Consider the following 21,740-nt stretch of genomic DNA (forward strand, 5'->3'; position numbering starts at 1 on the left):
ACACTTTTGAGATCAAGTCAAGCACGATTCAGATGATACAGAACTCAGTTCAGTTTCCGGGTTCTCCTACTGAAGACCCCAACATGCACATTAGGGATTTCATCGAGATCTGCGACACATTCAAGTTCAATGATATGACTGAAGATGCTATCAAACTGCGACTCTTCCCATTCTCTCTGAGGGACAAAGCTAAGTGCTGGTTACATTCTCTACCAGCAGGGTCTATCACCACCTGGGAAGATCTTGATCAAATATTTCTCACTAAATTATTCCCTATGGCGAAGACTGCTGCAATCAGAAATGCTCTTACTCAGTTCACTCAGCAAACTGGAGAATCTCTGTGTGAGGCTTGGATCGATATAAGGAGATGCTAAGGAAGTGCCCACACCATGGCATGCCTGATTGGATGATTATTAACTATTTCTGCAATGGATTGGGTGCTACTTCTAGACCCATGCTTGATGCAGCATCAGGAGGAGCCTTGGGGGCTAAAAGCTATGATGAAGCTTATAAACTTATTGAACTGATGGCTGCTAATGAGTACCAGAATCCTTCTTAGAGACTGACTCAGGGAAAGGTAGCAGGAATTCTGAAATTAGATGCAACAACTGCTATAGCTGCCCAACTTAAGGCTTTGACGATGAAGGTGGACACTTTGGATAATCATGGGGTTAATCAAATCACTAGTGTCTGTGAACTTTGTGCTGGTGCCCATGAGACTGATCAGTGCACAATTTCTAGTGAATCAGCTCAGTTTGTTAGCAACTTTCAGCATTCGCAGCAACCTGTGCCAGCCACTTATCATCCCAACAACCGCAATCATCCTAATTTCAGTTGAAGCAACACTCAAAATACGGTTCAACAGCCTTATCAGCAGTATCCAACGAAGCAGTACAACCCCTCTGGTTTTCAGCAACTGCAGTATGCTCCAAGACAGCTACTTCAACTACAACAAGCTAATGAAAAATCTTAATTAGAGGAGTTGAAGCTAATGTGCAAGAGTCAAGCTGTTTCTATCAAGACCTTGGAAAATCAAATTGGGTAAATTTCCAATGCCTTGCTAAATCATCAGCCTGGTACACTACCTAGTGACACTGAAGTTCCAGGAAAGAAGGAAGCTAAGGAGCAGATAAATGCAATCACTTTGAGGTCTGGAAAGGTTGCGAATCCCGAACAAACTCAAGCATTAACTGAAGAAGCAAGGTCTGAGAAAGAAGTAGAGCAGCAGGAAGTAGAAGTGGAACCAATGAAGACTACTATTGAGCACACTCCTCCTGAGGGTAATACAGGGGAGAAGCAGATCTATCTCCCACCGCCTTTTCCTAAGCGACTATAGAAGAAAAAGCTGGACAAGCAATTTGAGAAGTTTCTGGAGGTGTTCAAGAAACTTCATATCAACATACCTTTCACTGAGGCTCTTGAGCAGATGCCTAGTTATGCAAAGTTTATGAAAGGTATTCTCTCTCGGAAAGTGAAGCTAGATGATTTAGAGACTGTCGCTCTCACGGAGGAATGCAGTGATGTGCTGCAACAGAAGTTGCCTCTGAAGCTTAAGATTCAGGAAGTTTCACTATTCCGTGTACTATTGCAAAAATGTCTTTTGATAGATGCTTATGTAACTTGGGAGCTAGCATCAATCTGATGCCTTTTTCAATCTTCAAGAAGTTGGACTTATCTGATCCAAAACCGACTTATATGACCTTGCAATTGAACGACCATTCTATTACATATCCGCGAGGTATTGTGGAGGATGTCTTGGTCAAGGTTGATAAACTCATCTTCCCTGCTAATTTCGTCATTCTTAATTTTGAGGAGGATAAGAAGATTCCCATAATCTTGGGATGACCTTTCTTGGCGACTGGCCGAACCTTGATAGATGTGTAGAAGGGTGAGCTCACAATGCGAGTGCTGGATCAGGATGTAACTTTTAACGTGTTCAATGCTATAAAATTTCCTACAGAAAATAAGAAGTGCTTAAAGGTGAAATTGGTCAATTCTATAGTTACTTCAGAACTTGATCAATTGCTAAGGTCCGATGCCTTAGAAAAAGCCTTATTGGGAAATTCAGATAGTGAAGATGATGAAGGTGAAGAACAATTACATTATTTGAATTCTTCTCCTTGGAAGAGGAAGATTGAGATACCTTTTGAATCTCTTGGAGTGGAGGAATTGAATAAAGCTCTTAAACGCCTCAAGCCATCTATTAAGGAAGCTCCCACTCTTGATCTTAAGCCTCTACCCGAGCATTTGAGGTATGCGTTTTTAGGTGATGCATGTACTTTTCCTGTTATTATTGCATCTGACCTTTCAGGTAGTGACGAGGAAAAGCTCCTGAGGCATCTAAGAGAGTTCAAATCGGCAATTGGTTGGACTATAACAGATATCAAGGGAATCAACCCTTCTTATTGCATGCATAAAATTATGTTAGAGGAAGTTAGCAAGCCCACGGTTGAGCAACAAAGAAGACTTAATCCGATCATGAAGGAAGTAGTGAAGAAAGAAATTTTTAAGTGGCTAGATGCAGGAATCATCTACTCTATTTCTGACAGTACATGGGTAAGCCCGGTTCAATATGTGCCAAAGAAAGGTGGAATTACTGTGGTTGCAAATGAGAAGAATGAGCTTATTCCTACAAGAACAGTCACGGGGTTGAGAGTTTGCATGGACTATATGAAGCTGAACAAGGCCACTAGGAAGGATCACTTCCCTTTGCCCTCCATTGATCAGATGCTTGATAGATTGGCCGGTCATGAGTACTACTGTCTTCTTGATGGCTATTCAGGTTACAATCAGATTTGTATCGCTCCCGAAGATCAAGAGAAGACTACCTTCACTTGTCCATTTGGTACTTTCGCCTTCAGACGAGTTTCGTTTAGTTTGTGTGGTGCACCAGCCACATTTCAGAGATGTATGATGGCCATTTTTTCGGATATGATTGGCCAGAATGTGGAGGTGTTCATGGACGACTTCTCTATATTTGGTGATTCTTTTGATGAATGCTTGCAAAATCTTGGACACGTTCTCAAGAGGTGTATTGAGACCAATTTGGTTCTCAATTGGGAGAAATGTCACTTTATGGTGCGACAGGGCATTATTCTTGGGCACAAGGATTCTAGTAAGGGTCTTGAGGTGGACAAAGCCAAGGTGGGGGTCATTGAAAATCTTCCTTCACCTATTTCTGTTAAGGGAATTCACAGTTTTCTTGGTCATGCGGGTTTCTATAGGCGTTTCATCAAAGACTTCTCTAAGATTTCGAAGCCATCGTGCAGTTTGCTAGAAAAAGACGTCCCTTTAAAGTTTGATGACGAGTGCCTTGCAGGTTTTGAAAAATTGAAGAAGAGTTTAATCACGGCACCTGTCATAACTGCACCTGATTGGAATGGACCTTTTGAGATGATGTGCGATGCAAGTGATTATGCAGTTGGAGCAGTTCTTGGGCAGAGGAAGAACAACATGTTTCATGTGGTCTACTACACTAGTAAGACCCTAAATGGTGCTCAATTGAATTACACTACTATGGAGAAAGAACTTTTGGCTATTGTCTATGGTTTTGAGAAATTTCAATCTTATCTACTTGGGACTAAGGTGACAGTTTTCACTGATCACGCTGCAATTTGTTATCTTTTCTTGAAGAAGGACTCGAAGCCTAGATTGATTATATGGGTTCTTTTGCTTCAAGAATTTGAACTAGAGATCAAGGACATAAAGGGGACTGAAAATCAAGTCACTGATCATCTCTCGTGTTTGGAGAACCCTAATGCTACTTCATTAAATAAGGCATTGATATATGAGTCTTTTCCCGACGAGCAGCTATTTGGAGTGCAAGAAGAAGAACCGTAGTTTTCAGACATTGTGAACTACCTTGTGAGTAATATCATGCCTTCCGACTTATCTTATGCTCAAAGGAAAAATTTTCTACATGAGGTGAAGTGGTATATGTGGGATAAGTCATTTCTTTTTTGACAATGAACTGACCAAATCATCAGGAGATGTATTCCTTACAGCGAAACGGGGGGGGGATCTTGAGAGATTTCCACTCAGCGGATTATGGAGGACATTATGGTGGAGAAAAGACAATAGCTCGTATTCTGCAAGCAGGATTCTTTTGGCCAACCTTGTTTAAAGATTCTCACCAGTTCATTTTGAAATGTGATTGATGTCAACGTGTGGGTAATATGTCTAAGAGGGATGAGATGCCTCTTAATGTGCTTCTCGAGGTTGAGATCTTCGATGTTTGGGGAATTGACTTCATGGGGCCATTTATCTCATCCTGTAACAATCAGTATATCTTGTTGGCAGTTGATTATGTGTCGAAATGGGTTGAAGTTAAGGTGTTTCCAACAAACAATGCGAAAGTGGTGCTTAATTTTCTTCATAAGCAGATATTCACAAGATTTGGAACTCCAAGAGTCATAATCAGTGATGAGGGGTTGCATTTTTGCAATCACAAGTTCACTACTATGAAGCAAAGGTATAATGTGAATCATCACATTGCTACGACTTATCATCCCCAGACAAATGGTCAAGTCGAGGTATCTAACAGAGAGATTAAGCATATTTTAGAGAAAGTTGTGTCTCCATCGAGGAAGGATTGGTCTTTGAAGCTTGATGAAGCTGTTTGGGCTTATCGAATAGCGTACAAGACTCCGCTAGGGATGTCACCGTATCAGTTGGTTTATGGTAAGGGGTGTCATTTACCGGTGGAGCTGGAGCATAAAACTTATTGGGCTTTAAAAAAATTGAATCTAGATTTGGATGCAGCTGGAAGTAGAGGATGCTTCAATTGAATGAGCTCGATGAATTTCGACTTCAAGCTTATGAGAATAACAAAATGTACAAGGAGAAAGTCAAGAGGTGGCACGATCGGGGTCTAGTGCTCAAATCATTTGTGCCAGGGCAATAAGTTCTTTTGTTCAACTCTCGTCTCCGTCTTTTTCTTGGAAAGTTGAAATCAAGATGGTCAGGGCCGTTTATTGTCAAAACTGTGTTTCCATATGGAGCAGTGGAAATTTTTGAGAATGATCCGGGTCAAGCATTCAGGAGATAGGCTGGGTTTCATTTTGTGAGGAGCCCACTGCTGTACCCATGAGTGTTGTTCGAGAGTTCCATGCTAATGCAAAGGTGGAGAAGAATGATTTCACGGTGGTTGGGGGATGAAGGTGGAGTATAGTACAGGAGCGATAAGGAGGGTAATTAATCAACCCGCGAAAAAGCCCGGTCAGGATATTTGGAATGATAAGACTTCAGACGATTTTGACTTGGATAATATTGTTGCTACTCTATGTGTACCTAAGATTCAGTGGACATTCAAGAGGGGAACAACTGATTATGCCTCATTCCCTGCTTCTTGTATGAATAGATTTGCCCGTGTTTGGAATGCCTTTATTTGTGGAGCGAGCACGCTTATTGTGGGGTATTCTGAAGGGTGATTATGTGGACATCAGTAGGATTATTCACCATGGTATTCTGAGATTTTTGAGAGGGAGCACTACGAGTTATATACCCTATGCATCCATAGTTACGAGGTTGTGTGCGATAGTTCGTGTTCGTGGGTCGCACATGAGCAGCTTCAGCTCCCTAGTTCTGCCGTTGATAGTTCAATTATATTGCACATGGTGGAGTGGTATGGTGGTAAACCCGATCCTAAGGGGCTTGGTTATTCTTTTGATATGCTTCCGGGCAAGCATCCAGCTGATCAGTATTATGCTGGTGGTTCAAAGAAAGCCCATGAAGCGGGTTGGAGAGCTCAGTTGGGTGAGGAGATAGAGTCATCTTAATTACAAGAACAATCAAAGAAGGGCAATACGCAGTACATGCGTCTGGCTAGGAGGATGGATGCGATGCATGACATCCACAGCAGGTTTGCACGTGATCTCACCCAGGCATTGGGGACAGCTTTTAGAGCCACCGGTGTTGACATTTAGTGGCCATTTTTCGTGAAGATTCCATGTATCCACCTCCGGACACACCTGATACTCCACCCGTTGAGGGTGAGGAGTCTGATTCTGATTAGGTATGCCTGAATTCCTTACTATTACCTTCATTGAGGACAGTGAATATTTTATGTTTGGGGGTAGTAGTTGAAGGAATATGTTTTGTATGAGTCGCATGTAGTTGCATATTCATGATAGTTTAGTTCATATAGTTGCATATTTTTCCATGTAGTTTTTTTTTTATTTTTGGTAGTTTTTTATGTTAGTTTGTTCATATAGTTCATGTATGTGCATTATAACATGATCCTTTAGATGATTTTTCCAGTTGATTTGTAATATTGATGCTAGTATAGTGATATCATATTTAGTGATGTTAAGTCTTATCAAATTAGTTTGCATGCTAGAGATAATTGTATTTCACTAAGTCTTATAGGTTGCTAGAGTGCTAGATCATGATCATGGTTTGTTTATTTGTCGAGGTTTAATCGCTGGTTTATATTTAAAATTTAGGATATTCTCTTAATAATAAAATAACATGGATTTTTAGAAATTGGAGAAAAATTGGATTTCATTGTTAGTTGTTGTGGCTAGGTGTCAAATGGCTAGTAGCCGGCTCATATTTATATGAGTAGTCTAGGGTTGAGCGAGATGGAGCGAAACGCACTCGTTCAGAAATTAAAAAAAGGAAAAAGAAAAAAAATTGAAAAAAAGAGAGAAGAAAAATAAAATGAATAAGTGTTATGTATAATTGATCACGAGTGGGCTCTTTAGTATCCGAGTTATTAAGTTCTTAGTTGACTTTGTGCCTAGTGACCTAAGGCTTTTATAGTCTGGGATCCGCTAACCTAACGCTCGCTACATGGGTACTATTGTATAAGTCTTTTGTAGACCTCACTCATTGCACGATCAAATAAACATATGTGTTTTATTTTGTTTGAATAAAAGCATGAATCCGTATAAAAATCCAATATAAGAATTGAAGTGTTATAAGTTATTTTGAGTCTAGCTTTTTATTTTATTTATAACCTTGCGATTGCCTTGTTGAGCAGTGAGTCATGATTATTGATCTAGTTGCGATAGTATATCTGTAAGCATTTTCCCACACGCACGTCTCTAGTTTGTAAGTTGATTTGTATGATTTGATTGATCGTTATACGAGTAACTGCATCTGTTGAGATGTTGCTCGTTGATTGGTTTAGTTATTCCATTGGGATTGTTGCATTCATATTCGTTGCATTCATATTAGTTGCATTCATATTAGTTGCATTCATGCATTTTTGTTCTTGTTCTTTGAGTGAGGACAAACATCGATTCAAGTTTGGGGGTATGTTGAGTGGCATTTATGACACTTTATAATGCTCTAATAAGCTTTAAATTGATGCGTTTATACTCAGTTGTTAAGTGTTTTGACGTATTTTCTAGTGTTTTTGCATTTCAGGCATTATCTAAGTAATCAGGTAAATTAGCATTATTTTGGTGCTAATTTTGTGTGAAGATGGCGTTGGAATAAAAGCTCGTGAAAATCCGGCTTGAAGCAGCAAGGTAAAGAAGAAAATATGAAGTTTTTCCAGAAGTACGGCACGCCCGCCCTGGTCAAGCGCGCGGCTGTGCCAGGATGTCAGAAAGGCAGCACGCTCGCGCTGTGATAGCGCGCGGCCGCGCCGGTGCGAAATCAAAGAATCCTGATTCTATTATAATTACAATTGGAGGACTTCTGGATTGCATAAGGCTGCTATATAAACAACTTTAGGTCATTTTTCATAAGTAATCAAGTCCGAGACATATCAGAACGCAAGGAAAAGACGACAAGAGACCTATATCACAATTTAACAAAGGCGAAGACGATCTAGTTTATTCTTGTGAATCTTTATTTTGAGTTGTAATCTTGGATGCTCATTTCTTATTTTGTTGAACCTATACTCTTGTGTTAACTTGGTTTTTTTATTCGTTATAAAGACTATGTTTGTTATACCATACTTTCATCGGAACCCACGTTGATGATGAGTCCGATTATAGGCTAATCATTATCGTGGGGATCTAACGGATTAATTTAAGAATTTCTTTAGTTAATTTGTTTCGATGCCTTAGTGTGTGGTGATTGTATGATAGCCTAGTATTGGTTGTGCGTATTCGTCTTATGAGCGTCACAAACTTATAAGATAGTGTGTTAATCTTTAATGAAGCGACAGTGAATTTAAGGATTTAGAACTTGCCATGCTAGCATAGGTTCATGTATTTGTTATGCATGATTCGTAGGTAATTTTAGCCATCTTACTTTCCCTATGTAATCAAGATAGATAACTTGTGCTTAAACCGTTATATTGTCAAATTCTATAGACATATAGGGTCTCAATATAATTGGTGTATATTCAGCTTCTATCTATTTTATGGATGTCTGGTAGTATGGTATTCGTGCAACGAAAGTTGGTGTTTATCAGTTTCGTGTTATCTGATTAGTGTCATCACCATTACATGCTAAGGTTAAGAACAAAAAGGCTATTGAATGAAGTATTTAATGAAGTTAGAATCCCATGTTTGTCATATATATTAATTCAGTCATATTTAATCTCTTAGTTATAATTGTTAGTTTAATTCTTAGTTATAAACAACCTCAATTTGTTATCGTCTTAGCATTGAATATAACCATAAATTGTTGCTTAAGTGCATAAATTAATTAGTTAACCAAGCCAGTCTCTGTGTGAACGAACTAGAAAAGATTTTATATTACTTGCGAACGTGTATACTTGCGTGTATTATTAGCGCGTGTTTAGCGACTAACATGGTCGTTATGACTATAGTATTGAGTTTTAAGGGAAATATATTGTTTTATGTGTTGTATGAGTATACTTGTAATTATACTCGTAAGTTTAAAGTAAGTGATAGAGCGGACTGGGTTAAGTGTTAAACGTTCCGGGAATGTCAAGTGGGAAACTAATTAGGGTTTTGATTTTGGATTGTAGATTTGGAGCGTAAAGGCATTCAGGCTAGAAAAGGGAAAGGTGTTCTAGGTGGCAGTAGCTCAAACCCCGTAAAACAGGAAAGCGAATCCAGGCAAGTAACTCTGGCTACTTATATAAATGGTTTATAGAGAGAATATTGTTGATGTCATGATTGAGACACTTGTGATAACATGCTATTGATTCTTGAACCCTGATATTGATTCTTGTGCCATACAAGTTACTGATCCTTTGAAACACCCTGATACTGTTCTTGTAACGACTTGATATGATTATTGTTTAAACCCTTACAGTAACCCTGTTGATTCATATCCTGATTACCTTTTGACTCCTTTGGATACCATGAATTCTCGTTAACCTTATAAGAACCTTTATGAACTCCCTTTTGTATTTTTTTGATTAACCTATATCCTTCCTCTGTATACCTTATTCTGTAGTGATTTCTAGAACTGTCCTGAATCCCTAACTTATGTACTTGATTATCATTTGGTCTCGACCATAGTATTGATCTTTGATTACTTTTGATTCATTCAATTCCTTTGAATTCTTGAAATTGAACTTAAGAATGAGTTTCGACATGAAAGAGTCCGAATGATTTCATATTCTTGGTAATGATAGAATGAACTTAGTAAACCCTTTCTTTTCCAACACAAGGTTTTCCAAATGAATTCCTGATGGATTAGATTGAGACGTAAGAGACTAATGGGACTAGTCCAGTCATATAAGAGACAAGCGGGGCTAGTCCAGTTTAAGGCTAAAATTATGCCATAGGTACCTTAACGACCGGATGGAGGTCGGTACGGGCCGATCACCCGTATTATTATTTATGAAAGTTAAAGTAGTCCAATCAAGGGTTCCCTATCACTTTATAAAATGATATTGAATACATTGCCTTAACAATTGCTTCTTTGAAAATGAAATAATTTAAAATGATTTGAGAAGAGTTGATTGTGTTATTGTTTAACATACAACATTGAGAACCCTGATTCTTATTCTGGTATTGTTATCAATCATATAATTGATTCCCAGAGTTGAATAGATTCTTACTTTCCACTTGAAAGATCCTTGAGATCATGTTAATGATTTGTGATGAATGTCGGATTTCACCCTATCTTGAGCCCTGATTCCTGAAAGACCAAATCTTTCTTCATAACCCTTTCATAGCCCAAAGACAGAAATCTGCCACCTAGAGATTTAAAGTAGAATGCCTTAAAAAGTGATTTTGGTAAATTGTTATTATTGCATCATAGAACTGTCATATAGTTACTTGATGAGCTTTTTATGCTCATATATTTTGCTTTATTCTAACCATGGCAGTTAAGCGAAAAGATGGCCAGACTTAGGCGCACTGCTCAAAAGAGCGTACCTGGTAGCCCCTACCGTGTCGTAGGCTTCCAGATGCCAGAGCAGGTAGTACAGGCTGTGTGAGCAAGCGCTTTAGCCGGAGAGTTTGTAAAGATACAATGGGTTATCTGTCGATCCCAAGTCGGAATCAATTATGTAAATTATATATTATCTGGTTGATAGTTGTAATCTTGTCTCAAACTTAATCCTATTTAGATCCTGTTATTAGTTAATCGGGGTTTATGCTTATTTATTGTTAGTTTAATGGTGTATGTGTCCTCATTTCCTAACCCCGAGATTGAGGGCATCACAAATACCTCCTGCAAAAATACCAACACCTCCTAAAGCAGATGTGACAAGAATATTTTTATGTGAAGTACTTCCATCGAGCTTTATTACAGCATTTATAGTCATATATAATCAGAGTCTGTTAAGCTGCAAACCATGCAACAGGTCTGCCAGAAGCTTAGATGTATATAACCAAGAGTCTCCATACGAACATCAAGATCCTTGATATCGTAGGATTTCGAAATCTTGCTGGACCACTGTGAATATTTAATGGAAAGAGAAAACATTAATTAAAAAATTCACTAAAACCAAAAGCCAAGAGTGACCAGGAAGATATCTAGGAAATACTGAGTCCAGGATTCTGGAAAATATTCGTGCATTACATTTTAGAATGAATCATTCTTGACAAGTTGCTAGAAAATTAAGGTAAATTATACCTCTCTCAATGAAAATATCTGTCAAAGTTCCATCTACGTAATGTCGGAGTTCCTGCTTATTTAATGTACTATTCATAGATTTATCGAGGGTGAAGAACAAATCTGTAAACCTAATATAAAGAATACAAGAAAAAGAAGTAATATGATAAAAGTATTTATTAGAACATAATTTAGTCAAACCAAAGAGCAATTCACGAAGAGAAATGTGATATCCAACAACACCAAGCTATGTGATTTTAAAACAACAATGTAATGTAATGTTACATGGATAATTTCTCTTCGTGCATTCCCTGTAAAACTTAAGATGCCTGATAAAGTTGAATATTTACTCTCTCCCTGCAGACAGTAGTTAAATCTAAGATTGTTGTTTCAGTTTGCAAACATATTAAAATTATCTAAACAAACTTGCTCTACAGGTAAAGGAACACGAAAAAGAATCAGACCTTTAGAGCTGTCTGCTTTTGTAGAATATCATTCGACTTGAACATAAAGGCCGCAACCCAGATTATAAGAAGGAAGCCTGTGACACATTTTAATAATATCGAAACCAATAGATTATTAAAACAATTATGTATATATGCAACACATAAATTTTTGGTTATGAAGACTTATTGGTGAAGGAAACATGTGAAACTCAATAATGTAATTTTGAGAATATATATGGCAACAAAATGGCATACGAGAGTACGAGACCAAACATAATTGACATTATGAATTGGTTTAAACAGGAACTACAAAGCCAAATCACAAGACTAGCTATAGCAAGTCAAGGAACCACCACTTTAATGAAAGAAATATTCACTCTCAACATTAGGCATTGAGGTAATCACTTAATGACACTAGTAACTGTAGCATTTCTTGCAGTAAGTAGAGCCTTTAAGGGTGTCGGGCAGGGAGGAGAAACCGCTCACTAAAAATTGTATGATATTACATTTAAAACTGGTCAAAATAAGAGAAGACCAACTCTAGGTGGCTAAAAGGCTTGGGCCAAGATAGCTAAGAGTAACTACCACTTTTAATTTAAGTAATGATCCCAAGCTATATGAGCAAATAGCAGTAACATGGCTAAAAATCAGAATAGTACATGTACACCACAAAATTCAACTAAAGATGTGAGATTCTTAGAAGTTGGTGCAGTACAGAGTCATTTTTAATATATACACACACATTTATATAAGTTAATAAAAATATTGGCCACCATAGAGACTCTATAATATTAATAAACTCTTCACAAAACCGTTTCCCTGAATTATTCTTTGCTCATTTTTTTTCTTGCCAATAGAACAATATCTACGAGTATAACCGTATAACTAGATGCCTAAAATGCAGAAACTATAAACAGTCCAAAATAGTGCGCTCAACATAAGCATCAGATATGTATCTCATATTGCTAGAAAAAATGAATGACTAAAAATGAAAACTATCATCCGTAGACACCTGTCAGAGAATAATATATAACTTATCATAATACAAAAAAAGAATGCACGGGTTACATTTGATAAACCGATCTTAGATAGATATATTAAGAATTTATATTTTAAGAACCATAAATTATCATAATGGGTAACGTAGTTTGTCATGAGAAACATCAAAATCACTGAAGTATATGACTAGTTGGTTCACCACGAACAAAATCACATATGTACATTAACTTTTTACCTTTCGATATGTTTCCTCCTGCCAATCTCCACCATCAGCATTTCCAGTCTGAGCTGTGGAATCCAGAGAAGCTATATGTTAGTAATAAAAATATATCAACATTTTAATCATTCTGGGCACTAGAATGACATCATTTGTAAAATAGTTTTATGCATATAAGTGATTCTTTCTAGTAAGATCAAGGAAACGATATGAAGACACTTAATGAACTTGTTAACACATCAACTATTACAGTTAAGTTATCAACTCATCTAAAATCCTAAGTTATTATAGGAATACTGCAACTGAATCTTATAATATTCAACAACTAATAACTATTCAGTTAAACCTAGACATGGGTAAAAATAAGCAAGGGTTGAAGGTCAGATTCTCTTTTTTGATGTTGTAAAGTCCATTTGCTGCGTATAGGGACTAGTATTACACTGCCTATAGGGTAGTCTTAACTACTAGTATCACACTGCCTACTCAGTAATAATAGGAAGTTTAGTTCTGGATTCTAACATTACCTATACATATAATACCTAATTTATACAATCATGCAGATTCATATAAATTTCAAACACAAATAACATTTTAATAAACAAAAGCTACACAATTAAATTAAAATTAACAATAAAATAATTACTAGTTGGAGCTTTCGAGCAAACGAGTCTTTATTCGTCTACTACTTGTATCAAAAGTAAGAAAAATAATAAGTCAAAAAAAAATCCTCAATTGGGATTCAAAGATAATTAGGGTTTACTTTCTTACTCAATTCACTTTGAACAAAGCAATACCTACTTCAAGTCAAACAAAGCGTCGAAGTTAAGAGCTCCGAGATTCAATTGAGTTTCGAGATTCAATTGAGTTTCGAGATTCAATTGAGTTTCAAGTAACTTCAATTGAATTTTAAGCTTAGCTTAAGGATTGCACAGAGAGAGAGAGAGAGATGGGGGAGATTGAGAGAAAGTTGGGTTCGTCGGCAAGGGGTTGGGAAGAGAAAGTCGGGATGAGAATGAAAGACGATGTGTTTATTTTTGGATTTTGATTTTAGTTTTTAGCTTTATGCTTTTAATTTAAGTGGGGGTGTGTTGATTTGGGCTAAAATTTGTGTAAGGGGGGAAATATTTGGTGAAGGGGGAAAATATATTTGATTTAAAACAGACACGGGGGAAATGAAAGAGTTGGGCGCGTGTTTTTTAGAGCATATATTAGACATCAGTTGTATTAGAAAGTGATGTCTGAATATTCATACACATCGGTTTTATTTGGAGCGATATTGAAAGTACTGTTTTACATTGGTGGCATAAGAAACTGATGTCTAATGGGCGATGTCTATTAACAAATTTCTAGTAGTGTGAAATTATGTTGTATTTAATTGAATGAAAAAAAGTATAGAGAATGTATATAAATACAAGTCAAATACTTGGTAGGAAAAAACTATTTATCTAACTAACTTTTTATACAATATTTACAATATAGAAAATGAATAAGTCCAGCTGTGTTGTGATGACGTGTGTCAAGTAATATGTTTAACAAAAGGACAAAGTAAGAATCTGTTTGGAAAGGGAATGACACGAAATCTATAAAAAATGGTTTTGATTAACAAGACAACCTAATACTATACTTACCCCAACAATTTTGTACACTTATATGAAAATGATACGGAAAATGCTTTATGTATTCATATTTTGATTACACAATTTGAAAGTACATGATCAAAACTTAATGTTGATTTTCTGTTTACATTTGAAGTACGCGAATGACACGAGGTACACGAAATAAAATATTTATAATTAAATATTACTATTTATGATGTATAATATAAATATTTATAATATATAAGTGTAGATTTATTTTTAAATTAATACATGATTTTTATAATATTATATGTAATATGATTTACTTATATATTTAACATATTTGGTAAAAAAAATATATACAAATCTCATAATTTTATTTATTTATTAATATTTATATTTATATTCAATTTTACATGAAACACGATAAGAAAATGACACAACATTAAAATACGCAAACATGAACGTCCATGAACCCTAAATGAGTCAATTTTGTGTTTGAAATTTGTGTACACGAAACGAGAAGGTACATGATACGAAAATACACGACCCGTAAAAACTACCAGTTCTACCTAGTACGGTTGGGTTACATTACATCCGACTTGTACCCTTAATAGCCTAGTTTGAAATCAATCACACCTCGACCTTTAAGAGCCTAGTTTGAAATCAATCACGCTCCGACACATAGTAGGTAATGTACCTCTATCTATTGTAGCTCATAACCTGTCTGAATAAGTCCTATACATATCTATCATTGATTCTATAGATACTATATAGAACTAATTTTTCAAAATTACCATTTTAATGCATATCTATATTTAGTCATTACCACATAATTAAATAACTATAAATAAACCGAATATTGGTTTGCTTTAAATAAAATTTAGGAGAGATATAAAATTAGGCTAATTTGGAAATGCCTGGTTGCATAATAGAACTAGCATTGAAGTTAAAGTTCTATTTTAACACAAAAATATACTTTTTGGTCTCAAATTACAGAAATGGCTATAATCATTATGGTTTTAGCAATGGGCTTGTCGTAAGTAGGTGAAGATAATGAGAAAATAAGATAATGTTTTTATACACACACACAAAAATTTGAAATATTTGATATATTTATTTTCTCTAGATCTTTGCCATTTCTAATAAACAAATTATTTTATCACACCGACTGTTTTACAAAGCCACTTTTCCTCGTTCAATTTGCAGTTGCCCAAATCACAATTTAACGCATACTCTATCCGAATCCAACAAAGAGAAGGTCTGACCGAAAAAATCAAGTTGTGAGTAGTGCCACGAAAATGGCTTTACCCTTAACCTTGTGCAAAAAAAAGGAGACCAATTTCCGTTCCACGAGGTAGAAGGAGGATATGAGAAAAATAGTGAGTAAAGGTGCACAATTTCTCCCAAATTATGTCCATGAAGAGGCCTGATACTGAGCGACATCGTGGACATCACTACACCATGGAATCCTAGGACTAGTGTGATAGGAATTGAAAGGAGAAGGAAGAACTATCTCAATTTAGGATTTAAGAAAAATAGAAAAAGAATATGGCTCAGAGAATCAAAAAGAAGAAAGCGGGCTAAGAGAAATACTAATGCATGCTAAACCCTGACCTTGAGAACCCAACTCCTTATTGTAAAAAATTTGTTTAAACTTCGTGAGGGTTCCGAAATTATTGAGAAGTCAATTATGCATCCATAGATGCATCCATAGTACATGCATTAGAAAGTTCTTGTAGATTCCGCATTTAATATCTATACATGGAACTTGAATAAACTCATACACTTAATAATCCTCTAAAATATTCTAATGCTCCTATAAAATGTTCTCATCTAATTTATTTTATATTAGATTTTAATAAGACAATATTAATAAATAATTTTAGGTCATCTCATTCGTTAAACATCAATGCATGAATGTCTATTTTTAGTGCATATTTCTGCGTAATTCTTGAACATGTTCTTGGACCTCTAATTAGTGGTTCTAGCTATAGATAAAAGTAGAAAAAAGTATGGTTTGTAACCCTCTAACTTGGTATCGGAGCGGTATATCAGCTGTTATGCTCAGTGAAGGCTGCTTGCGAAAAGAAAGGCAAAATATAGATTTTTTGGCAGAGAAACTGCTACTCCTATTATTAGTATTTGTATTACAGGATATGGATATCGATGGTGGAGCACTGAATAGTTTGACATAGAGAATCTAACTAAAAATAATTATTAGTACTGTTGGATGTGCATGAAGGCGTATCTTCAATGTCGGGATCTTTGCGATATTGTTGATAGAGATGATACAAATTTTCCTCCTAACACCCATGAAATTCTGAAGTACGAAGGAAGTATAATATTATGTGTAGGAAAATATTATTTACATTGTGAGGCTCTATTCACAAAGATCTATGTGATCACATCCGAGATAAGAGTCACATAATAGATGTTTGGGACACATTAGAAAAAAATTCTTAGAAGAATACAGCCAGACTTCAGTTTCTGGAGAATGAATTGACAAATAGAAATCAAGAGAGCATGACAATTGTTCAAACTTTTAGAAAGTAAAGCTCTTGTGTGCTGAAATTTTAAAACTAGATTCGGATGAGTCTATAAAAAAGGCACGAATGCGAAGATATCTTTTTGGGGCATAAATAAAGAGTACAACCCATTCTTGAATTCAACTCAAGGATGTGCGAATGTATTCAAAAATGTGCGAATCAGTCTAGCATTATTTAATTGAAATCTCTTCTAAAAAATCAAGAAGCTTTAGCTTATAGATGGAAACATCTTGAATTTCTGAAAATGATGAAGTGTTGTTCGTTGGAAAATGAAGACTTAAAAATTTTAAAATTTGGAGTACAAAACAGAAAGGGAAAGGATTTTATGAGTGAATAATAGTGGATGCTGAAAAGTTAAAATGACATCCGAGTTTGAGTATTTCAGATTCGACTTTTTAATAATTATATTTCAGTCAAACTATATTAACAAATAATTATATATTCTCTCTTGTGTTAAACATCAATGTGTGTGTGTATTTTCAGTGCATTTTTCTACCTAGTTATTGAACTTGATCATGGGCCTGTATTTAGTGGTTCGAGTTATAGATTTAAGTAGATAATAAAGTAATTTGTAATTCTTTCTACTTAGTATCAGAGCTGTGTATCATGTTTTAGGCTCAGTAATGGCTGTTTAAGGAAGGAAAAACATTATTATTTTTGGCAAAAAATATGTTATTGTTGTTGTTGCTATTTATATTCCAGGATATGGATATCAATGATGGAGCACTAAATCAGTTTGTCACGAAGACGATGAATAACAACAGTTATTAGTACATGAGGATATGCATGAAGGGTGTGTCTCCAAGTCCGGGATCATTGGGATATTATTGATGGAGGTCATAAATATATGCCTCATAACACCCCTGTAAATTGTGAAGTATGAAGTAAGTGAAAGATTAAAGGCTTATTTGGATTGGGAGTTGATAAATGATAGATTGGGTTGATAGAGGTTCAAATATTACAAGCCTTGGTTGGTGAGAAATTTAATATGGAGGGCTGGGCATTTAGAGGTTGGCAAAATGATTGGTGGGGGTTATCATTCTACTAAAATTGGAGTATATTTCAACACCGCAAATCGGTGTGTTATTAAAGCCTAGAAGGTTATGTGCCACTAGCATTAATCTCATGCTGCATCTCAAGTAATGAATGTTATATTTTATAAATTGACGTGTCAATTACAGGTGGTCCTAGATTCCTATGTGCTCGTTCGTCTTCATTTTCTTTTCAACTTATAATGATAGTCATTTGTAAAGTACAGCTTAAATTTGATTATTTTATTTCTTGCCTTACTAAATTTTTAATCACATTTACTTATATAATAAAATATAATTTTTCTAACTATATATTCGACTTTATTAGAAAAATAAATAAATTCATAGTTTCAAAAACTATGTGTTTTAAAATTAATAAAGAGGTATGGGCCACAGGTCGCACCTATACGTTGCCGGGTATACATATTATAAAACTCAATTTATAATTTACCTTTATTGGAAAAATATCTTATAATAAACCTTGAATCCTAACCTCTCTTCCAAACATGGTAGTAGTTGAATCTTTTTTTTGCAATCTTTACATCCAAACTGAAAGGGCTTCGAGGCATAAAACACAATAAAAATAGTAATTTAAAACGCATAAAACCTAGATTTTTTGAAACCCTAAGCATGATCCATGCAAAAATAGATATTCAATTCCTAAATTAGATTTTTACTTTTTGAAGTTTTACGAATTGGTTGATAAATGGAGATCCTAACTTTAATCTTGATCACCACATATCCTGCCTTGAGTGATCTACGCCTTAGAGGTATCCACACAAAAACTTGAGTGGAGGAGGTGTGTACTAGAACCAAACTCGGGCTTGTTCTTCTTCTTCTTCTTCTTCTTCCTCCTCTTCCTCTTCCTCTTCCTCTTCCTCTTCCTCTTCCTCTTCCTCTTCTTCAGTCTAAAAAATGTTGTATTGGAAATTATTATAACCAATCAATAGCTATACCTTTGTAGATAAAGCTTTAATTTTTGAAAATAATGTAGCTTTGTTCGAAGGAAAACAAAGGCAGGACAATTATTGTAAAATCCGGAAATTTTATGAATATTTTGCAATGTATTAAATGCAATATTATGTGTTTATTTTAATTTAAAATACCTATGGCCATGAAATATTAATTTTTAGATATTATTTATCAGAAATTATCCAACATGCCTCATTTATATTATCAACGACCCGTAATACATATTTTTGAAATCTTGGCTCTTTGTGTCCACTGACCCCCTAGACATAATGCGCAGTCCAAGTTCAAACAAGCTAACCCCAGTTCTTTTTAGACCCGCAAATGATATTCTTTACTACTATCTAAATATCTATATCCCAAATTATGTGTACAACATATTCACTCATGTATACTACTCCCTTACTATAATTTTCAACGATTTCAACAATTACCACTACCTGCAATTTCCTACTCACAACATCATCTTTTATGTCATTTTAGCTTATTTTGATTAGGGTTTTAAATTTCAATTAGGTTGCTCTTTGTTTCAATTCCATCTTATTTTGATTATCTTTCACTTCATCATGTTGTAGTTACGAGTTATAGTGGTAATCGTGATAATTTCGCTAGCATATAAGTTTTACATGCATAAGTTGTAATGTGATAGTTTCATTATCATATAGGTGTTTATTGTACTCAATGTGTTTGATAATTTTACATATTCATATTCCATGTAATATTTTGTTCTACTTTTGATAAGTTGATCTAATAATTAGTTGTATATGGTGAAGATGCTATGAACTAACTGGAGTGTTTAGTTTGTAATTTAAAATTTAAAGTATGTCACTTACCTTATTTGATTCTCTGTTATGATGTTTACCTTGTTTTATTTTTGTTGTGATGCTTTGTTGTTTGGTCTCGTGTTAATGGACATGATCCCTCATATAGTTGGTATATTGTTTCCTTTTAGGATGTGTTATACATTTATAAGTAAATTATCAACTATATCATGGATCCCATCATCTGGAATATTTATAAACATAGAATGTGAACTAATTATACTCGTAGATATTAGAGAAACAGGTTTTTAGAATGTGGCGTTTCAGCCAATATTCATGTTGCTTGCGTTTTGTTTATATAACTAATACGTTCTTGTATTTTTCTTTTATTTATATACTCCTAACAATCTCCCCCAATTTATGTCAACTGGAATTATAGCCATAAATTAAAAGAAACTTGATGATAACAAAACATCCTAAAGGTACATTTTGAAAAATAGTAGATAAAACTAATAAGTGCTGCAAGTTTTACTGAAAATTGAACAAAGCAAAGTGTACAAAGAGTATCTCACAATCAATTTTCAAGGTGCTCCTCTAGTCTGAGCAGATAAGTCTATCTCCTTGAATGTCTGGATTTCTTCCCAAGTCTTCTATTATTTTCCTCTATTTGATTCTGGAGTTGTCTGTGGAATTCAAGTTCATCAGCTTCTGAGAGATTTAGCATTTCTTGCATTTCTAAAAGAGTCTCATTGCTAGAGATACTCAACTGGTCCTCCAACCTGAAGAATCTGCTAATCCTTTGTTGTCCATGAATTCCATCAGCCAATAAGACCTTAGATGCACTCTCTTTCCTGTGAAGGGAATATATAGAGTTTTTGGAAGTGCATCTTTGGCTCTATCACTCCTCAGCTTCTCAATCTTCTTAAGAACTATTCTCCTTGCAGTCACATTATATCCAAAGTTCTTTTTAAAGGATGAATATACTTTAATCGAAACATATTGGCTTTCTTGGAGAATCCTATGAAGAGGCCTTGTCATCTCTTTCCGTCCCTTATATTTAAATACCAGTCTTTCAGGAAGGTGTCTGTAAGCATCAATTCCTCTTACTTCTTCCAGTTCATCCAAGTAGAGATTCAAATCTGAAAACTCTTTAATATCACAAATGTACATGAGATCTCTCTTGTTGACTGTGGGTTGGGATTTGGTTAAGATCTTGGATTTGAGAGACACTGGTTTCAATTTCTTGATTGCTCTTGACTTTGTCTTCTTTGCCTTAAAGATAAGAAAGTTCAGCTCAGGAATTGGCAAACTATCCCAGTCTACTGGTTCATCCTTAGGAATTATGGGCTCACCATGAATATTCCTTGTTGAATCCACCACTTTGAATTCTTCAAATACCAAAAAGGGTTTTGATGTTTGAGTTGTAGTTGTAGGCTTCCTGGGAATAGAGTCTTCCTTTTCCTCATCATTGAAGTCCAATTTTCTCTTGATTTTTTGCTTGTATCTTGGTTTCTTTGTCTGTTGAGGTTCAGCTTGCACCTTTAGATCTTAAGATTCAACAATTTCAGATGGTTGTGTTGAAGTTTCTGTTGTGGTTTTTACAGCTTGAAGCTTGGTCAAGATAGAAGCTTGCTCCTTCTTTTGTCTGTGCTTCTTAGCATCCAAGGCAACTTGCTTCTTTTCTATCCTGATTCTTTCTTTCTCTCCCTTCTTAGCTTCCACAAATAGTGGGTGTCCAACCACCACACAAATCTCCTTACCATTTCTGTAAATTTTAGCAATTCTCCTTTTAAGCACTGAATCAGCTGGATCCTTATAGAATGTAATAGACCTAGCCAACAGCTTCTTCTCATTTGGCCTATGTGTTTCAAACACTGTATCCATAGGATTCTTGTCTGAAAACTTAGGATAGTTCCATTTGGCCTTCATAATGAGATCTTTCTTTGTAGATTTGATGCAGGAAGTTTGACCCCTTTCCAGATAGTTCATACTTATGTCATTCACAGAGATTTTCATGACTTGAGAGTGATGACTGAATACTTTATCTGGTTTCTGAATTGGCCCAAACTTTTGTTGGATATCCGCATCTATCTTTCTTCATTTTTCTTTTATTTCCTTCTCTAAAGCTGTAACATCAATCATCTTAGAATTTGATTTCAATTCAAGCTTTTCAGCTGCTATTTGGATTAGATCCATGCTATCCAACACTGGTGGCTTTATGAAAGCAATTGTTGGCACAATCACTTTGCTGAC

The 21,740-nt window shown here is 35.4% G+C and overlaps 1 non-coding gene across 1 annotated transcript; it reads right to left on the minus strand.

The window, feature by feature from the left end:
• Nucleotides 1–290: 290 nt before the first annotated feature.
• Nucleotides 291–396, minus strand: LOC141681059 (small nucleolar RNA R71). Its single transcript, XR_012558501.1, has one exon. It is a non-coding gene; the product is annotated as a small nucleolar RNA R71 (small nucleolar RNA).
• Between the last annotated feature and the right edge of the window lie 21,344 nt (nucleotides 397–21,740).

This window comes from Apium graveolens, chromosome 8 (genome assembly GCF_009905375.1).
Source record: "Apium graveolens cultivar Ventura chromosome 8, ASM990537v1, whole genome shotgun sequence".
NCBI lineage: Eukaryota > Viridiplantae > Streptophyta > Magnoliopsida > Apiales > Apiaceae > Apium > Apium graveolens.